Here is a 6,691-nt window from a genome sequence, read left to right on the forward strand (position 1 = left end):
GGGGGGACCAAGGGGTGGGGGGTGGGGAGAAGATCAGGTGTGGGGCTGTAGCATCCCACCCACCTCCCTCCATGTCCAGCTCAACCCCTTACGAGCCACTAGAGAATCCACACCCACTCCCAGCAGCCAGCTGCAGCCTCGCACCTCCTCCCCATCCTGGATTTGGGGGTGTCTGATAGAGGCGGAGGCCGCAGCCCCCCTCCTCCCCAAGCCTCCCCGGGGAGCAGATCGCTTTAATCTGCTTTTTTAATCAGGAGAAAAGCCCCGCGTGGCGCAGGCAGCAGCCAGGGAGGTTTCAGCTCTTCCCAAGCAGGAAAATGCCCGGAGGGGACAGACACTGATATTTTTAATCTCTTTTTAATTAAGGATAAAGCGCTGCCTTACATAAGGGAGCTGGAAAAGGGCAGGGGGGTGTGTGTGTCTTTTATTTTATTGCAGACTCCAAGCTTGTTGGAGAGGTTTGGAGGGGTGGGGGGTTATTTCGGGGCTATGTCCCGGCTTTGGGGAAGATGTAAGGCAGGATGGGGACTCTCTGCCTGCCTCTGTTTCCCCTCTCTGGTCACCCCGTGTCCCTGGGTTGGGCTGGGAGGGTCTGTGGGACCCTCAAATCCCCCAACCCCACCCACAGCATCTCTGACATGGGAGGGGGGCACATTGGGTGACGCATTCCCAGCTGTGCCCCTCACAGCCAGCATCTCACGTAGGGTTTGGGCTTGGGAAAAGCCAGGGAAAAAGCAGCTCTGCATCTGAGAGGGATGCTCATTAGCTCCATCCCTAATGACCCCGAGGATGATTAATATGAGCTGCTCAGGGGTCAGCGCTGGGACACAGAGCTAATGGGAGACGCAATATCCAGCCTTAACCCTGCTCACCCGGAGCAGCGAGGCCAGGAGCGCTAAAAGCTCCTGCTTTCCTCTCCCTGCAGACATATCTCAGCCAAACCCCGTTACAGAAAATAAAGTTTGGGAGAAAGCAGCAGGATTGAAAGCTTCTGGGTTGGAATAGTGCTGGGGGGAGCAGAGCAATGAAGGATAAAGGATGCTTGGGGTCAGCCCAGAGCTGGGGTACCCCAGGTCCCGGCCTCCGGGCTGGCTCCAAGCATCCCATCCATGTACCCCCGAGCATCCCATCCATGCTGGCTCTTTCCCACCTCTAAGGAACCCCCAAACTGATGTCTTGAGGGATGCCATGAGCCCAAAGATCCTCCAGATGCAGGAGAAAGCACAGGACCAACCGGACCCTTTATGTTTTTATAGGACTGGGGTAGGGGATGGGGAAAGCAGCTCTGGGGCAATGCACGAGCAACAGCTCACCCGCGAGACTTTCTTAAATGCCACCAGGATGCCAACCCACACCAATCCTGCCCGCAGCAAAAACACCTAAAGCTGCTCCATGCACAACCATCCCCCTGATGCCTTCCTGGAGCAGGAGAGACCCCAGCACCCACCCAAACCTACCTTTCAGGCAGGATAACTTGAGGCCCATGTTTTCATCCTCTTAGCAGGACCCAGCTCTCCAGCCCCACCGCCGGTCCTGGCCGCTGGCGCTGCAAAAAGAGAGGCGAGGGTTGCGGGAAGCGATGCTGGGAGGAAGGAGAGTGAACTGGATTGCTCCCTAAAGGCACGCACCTATGCGTGCGTATGTATTTATCTATAGGCGCCTGGGCATAACAGGAAGCACGGCTGCTCGGTAGCAAAAACCGCTTGTGATGTCACGGCGTTTCAGTGACTCAATCTCGGCCGCTGAGTTTTGGGAGGAACTTTTTGGGAGGGCAAAGAAGGAGCCTGTTGCTGGCTCTGTGTGCGTGTGTGTCTCATCCTGGTTTCTCCGCTCCCGGGGTCAGCGCTGCAAACGTTTGCAGGTGAGAAGGTCACGAGAGGAAGGAATCAGGTTGTTATTTGTGAAGGCAGTGGGTGTTTGCAGAGAAAACCCCGAGCCCACACGCAGGAAATAAAGGGATGCTCGGCTGCAGCGTTGCACCCGGGGCTGCCTCCCTCGGGGCTGAGCCGAGCAGCCGGTGGCAGTGGTGCTGCTGGGGAGCACGTGGTCCTGCTCCGTTTGGGCATCCCCGACACCCCGGGAGCTTGCAGGTGGATGATTGCCATGGCAGGACATTGCTTTTTTTAATCAGCTGAAAATGATTCTGGGCAAAAAATCACTTTACTGGGAAATCTGCATCCCTCCTGCCCACAGCTGCTGGGAAAGGCTTATTGGGATGAGGGTTAGTGACTCATTTTGGCTCTTCCAAGCCCCAGGGCATGCAGAGAGCCAAGAAAACTCTCCACTTCCCCTGCCTGACCTCCACCACGGCTTTACTTCACCTTTCCAAGCAGCCCTGAGGTGGGCTGGAAGCAGCCTGCAAGGGGAAGCGGGAACTTACCATTGCTGGTTTTAATTCTGCATTTTTTTATCAGCTCCCCACAGACACCCCCGTGGCCGAGGAGCCAGATCGGGGCTGGGAGTGGAGCCCCCCTCTGGCACCCCTACTTTGCAACTATTGTGGCAGCTGGTTAAATATCAATAAACTTGTTTTGAGGCGTTTTCTGATTTTTGGCACCTGCTGGTAGCTCCCACTACCAGCCAGCTCAGCCACACGAGGCTGAAGTAGGGTTGGGTGGGGGACACCCAGCCCCACAGTGTAGCGGGGTGGGGGTCTCCTCTGGGACCAGACCCCCATGGCCAAGCCCTTGCAGGGCACAGCAGCCCCCTCCCCACCATCGCTGGCTTTTAGCCCTGTATCCCCGCCACGGGTAAACACCAGCACCACTTGCTTGTGACACCAGGACAGATGCTCGGGTAGAGAAATCACTCCCTCCTCCCTCCCCCAAGCCCTCTGACAGGATTTCATCAGGATTTCTGGTGGTTTGTTCTGGGGCTTCGACTTCTCTCCTGTGCTGGCACCAGGCCAAGAAGCATTTGCATCCCCGATGAGTTCATGCTCCAAAAACCCCCAGACACTCATGGCAAGTGTCACTAGAGCCGTGGCCGTGCTGCCCGGGCAGAGGGGGGACACTGGAGTGCGCCGGGGAGGGGGAGCGAGGCCGAAACCAGCCCGCGGTGCTCCGAGGGGGTGACACTTACCCGGTCCCGGGAGCCAGGGGCACGATGCCCGCCGTTGCATCCCACCTCCCCACCGTGCCTGGCTGCTCTCGGATGCAGGAGGGGAGCCAGGGCGTGAGGCTGGGTGGGGGGGTTCCCACTCAGGACCAGCCGTGCCCTGGGAGGGCGGGAGGAGGTTGCAGCGAGACGGTTTGGATTTTTGCAAGGTTGGTTACTAACCTGGTTAATCAGGTTAGCGGAGAACCGGCTCCTCCCATCCATCCCCCCCTCCAGCCCCATCCGAGCCCAGCAAAGCCCTTGGGTGAGGAGGAAATGCAGCTTTACTCTCACCCCACTGCACAATCCAGCCTGGTGCTGAGACAGAGAGGAGCAGGAGCGCTCCTCGCCTGCAGCCGAAGCCCTTGGACCACTGAGCACCCCTACAAGCAGTCAGAGGGGCTACCAAGTGCCTAGAAAGGCAAGTAGTGGTTTGGTAGGAGGGTCCCACACCCAGCTCTGGCAGGACCCATCAGCATCCCTGAGGTTCTAATGTCTAGAAAGCAGCGACGCTCCCAGCCTCTGGGAGCACTGTCACCAGCTTCCAAAAAGGGTCTTTTCCTTGTCCACCAGCTTCCAGAAAGGGTCTTTCCCCCCGTGTCCTGTCTGACCTGCCAGCCTGAAAACCAGCCGGGCAGTGAGAACAGCCCCAGGCAGAGGGTTTCTCACCATCCCCAGGATGAGAGCTCCGGTTTGGGTACCACCCCACTGCGAGGATGCCCGGGTGAAGGCTCTGCCTCCGGAGCGGCCGCCTTTGCTTGCATTAAAAGCAGCCAGAGGCTTTTTCATGTTCACCTCCTCCGCAATTAAGAGGCGAGGCCCCGAGACGGCTCCTTTTCAGACAGAGCTGAAAAGCAGCGGTTCACATCCAGGGCGCCGGCGTGCGGGGAATGCCAGCCGCACATTAAATACCCCGTGGCTGCAGGCAGGAACGAAGGGAAAGCTTTGAACTTCGCCTGGAGATCGGAGCAAACTGATCCCAGGAGCTTGGGAGGTCTCCGGCGAGATCAGAGCCCCACGCATGAGACCAAGCCCTGCTGGGACAGGCATAAAGGCGAGCAGGGAGGGGAAACAAGTGGTTTTGCTCCAGTTTCTGCTGGCCTGGTCCTGCTGTGTTTGCTGAAAATCACAGATATGGAAAGGGCTGATTTCCTTCCCAATCTGGCTCCTCTGATTTATCAAATAACTGAGTTATTGCACAGCTTCAAGCTCAAAAGCTGAGCAGATGGCACGGGGAAAAGGCTGCAGCCCCAGCTGCAGGCACTGGTGCTGGACATAGAGGCCAGGGCAGAGACGTTTGCAACCCGTGGCTCCAGTTTTGCTCCAGAAAAACAAATTAATTGGTTCATGACCTTTTTTTTTTTTTTTTTTTTTTTTTCCTCTTCAGCTACAAAATCCAAGAGCTAAAGGACAAGATCTGAGCCAGAGCCTGCCTGGTAAGCCAGGTCTTTCCAGGTCCCACCCCAACCTCAGTGCATCCTCCAGGGCCAGGGACCCCTCCCTGGCAGCACAAACCCAGTCTGAGCAGCAGCAATCCCCCCTCCACAGTAGTTATTTTGATGCCTCTCTCCAAAACTACCTGTTTGCTGCTGTTGAGTGAGAACAAACGGCCCCAAACCCAGGAGGGCTGGATTTAGCCTGGCCTGGAGCAGCAGTTATTGCTAAAACCGTGAGCGACTGAAAGCGATGGCTCGCTGCGGCAGGGAGGCAAACATAAATATCAGCCTGCTAAAATAACTGTGGTTAGCTCTGCGGGCTGCAGCGCTGCTCCAGCTGGCGTGGTGACACCCGATAGGCACAAACACAGCATCGTAACACCCCTTCCTCTCCTCCCCACGGCCTGGGAAGCAAAGACACCCTTGGGCAAGTACATAGGGTGGGGGTTAGCCACGCTGGGGACAGCCTGAAGCCCCTTGGGCGTGGAGCCCTGTTCACCACTGGAGAAAGCTCCCGGGTGACCGGCGTTGGGCAGATCAGAGTCTTGAGCGCAGGAGCGGCCCCATGGGGCAGATATCCCCTTTCCATGGGCACCACAAGACCCTCATGCAGCCTTGCTCTGCTCCATGTCCCTCCCAGGAGCTCCTGGTGCCCATGGCAGGGCAGGGCTGTGGCATCAGGGCAACTGGCCAAACCCCACCAAGAGCCAGCAGACCAGGGGGAGGAAGAAGACAGGCTCATAAAGCTTCCTTGGTGGGTCAGTAAGGGCTGGCTGACCTCCTCGGGTGAAGACTTGTCTCTCCAGACCAGGCAACCACCCTGGGTGGTCCCTCTGATCTGCCTGGTGACTGGTTTCCAGTTCTGGCAGCTGGGCTGCTCCTCTCCCTGTGCTCAGCGAGGCCCAACCCACCAGCCCCATCCTGCCCTGGCACAGAGGAGGGTGGAGGGGGCTGAAGCACCGACGAGGGGGTGAGGACAGAGGGTAGCCTCCCAACTTCACTGGAAGGGGAAAGGCAGGGTGAGCTCACGGCTTCCCAGACGCCAGAGGAACCACAGGGAGAGGGACGTGTTTTGCAAACACCGGCCACAAGAAAAGCTTTGGCTGGAGAGCCCACTGCGGAGCTGCTCTGCTGGCTCCCGTCGAAGGAGCTGCTCCTGCAAACACCAGCTGGGCTTGTTTTAGAAAAGAGGGAGGGGAAGCAGCTTTCTGGGTCACCCAGTCCCAGGGTCTGCTAACGCAGGTGACACGTCAGCCTGGCTCTGTGCTAACGCAGCGACGAGGCCGCCTGCTCCCCGCTTCTGCCCCGCGTCTCTTCTGGTCCAAGCAGGGCAAAGGGCTCGTTCCAGCCTGGCTCAGAAATTTTCCTAGAAGGGGATATTGCATGGGACTTGCTGAAGCCTGGAGGTGGGAAAAGAAACTCCCTCCCGGAGCTGCATGCTGGGGGAGGCTCGCAGCCACCCCGGGCGGGCGAGCGGCACCCGGAGGGGATGCCAGGCACGGGAAGGGAGGAGGATGTCACGAGGAAGCAGCTGAAGATTCAGACTCCGGGGAAACTGGAGCAGCTCCAGCATTCCCGAAGCACAGGTTCTTGGCAGGACCAACGGAACAACCAGCACGAACCGTGCAGGCAGCAAACACCCCCAAAGAAAATCCACCGGGCCGTGGCAGCGGCCCTCACCGGCCAGCCCGGAGCTGCTGCGGCGGTGGGGAGGAAGCAAAGCGGGAAACGCACACGTACCTGAAGCACAAAACCAGAGCGAGCCGGGCTCTCCTGCCAGACCTGCATCCAGAGCAAACCACCTCCCTGCCGGGCATGGATTCAGCGGGCGGCTGGGAGGCCGTGGCGGGGAACTGGCTTAGGAACCTGGCCACGGCTGCCGCGCTTCCCGGCTCGCTGAACTCCAGGTTAATCTCGGCCCGGCTTTCCCTTTTTATCCCCTGGTACAACCTCGATACATTTTTTCAATTAGGTCCATCTTTTAAGCTCCAGAGCGCATTTCTAGGAAGGGCTGCGTTGTTTCTCTTGGCCCTCATGGGCTGATGCTGCGCAGAGCGGGACATGCCTGGCACCGATCCTGCCCGCATCCAGCTAAATTGCTGCCACGCTGCAGCCGGTGCGGCGCTGCCTGGAAGCACTCAAGGAGTTACCCATTACCC

General features: G+C 58.5%; 1 protein-coding gene across 1 annotated transcript in view; it reads left to right on the forward strand.

Moving 5' to 3' along the window:
• GSE1 (Gse1 coiled-coil protein) overlaps positions 1 to 2,018 on the forward strand; it is a 22,710-nt gene extending 20,692 nt beyond the window's left edge. Inside the window, exon 7 of the mRNA XM_026856906.1 lies at positions 2,007 to 2,018. The gene's annotated coding sequence lies outside the window, so the exon portion shown is untranslated. The remainder of the gene's footprint in view (positions 1 to 2,006) is intronic.
• The last annotated feature ends 4,673 nt before the right edge of the window (positions 2,019 to 6,691 follow it).

The sequence above is a fragment of the Athene cunicularia genome (genome assembly GCF_003259725.1).
Source record: "Athene cunicularia isolate RWA chromosome 11 unlocalized genomic scaffold, athCun1 chr11_part1, whole genome shotgun sequence".
NCBI lineage: Eukaryota > Metazoa > Chordata > Aves > Strigiformes > Strigidae > Athene > Athene cunicularia.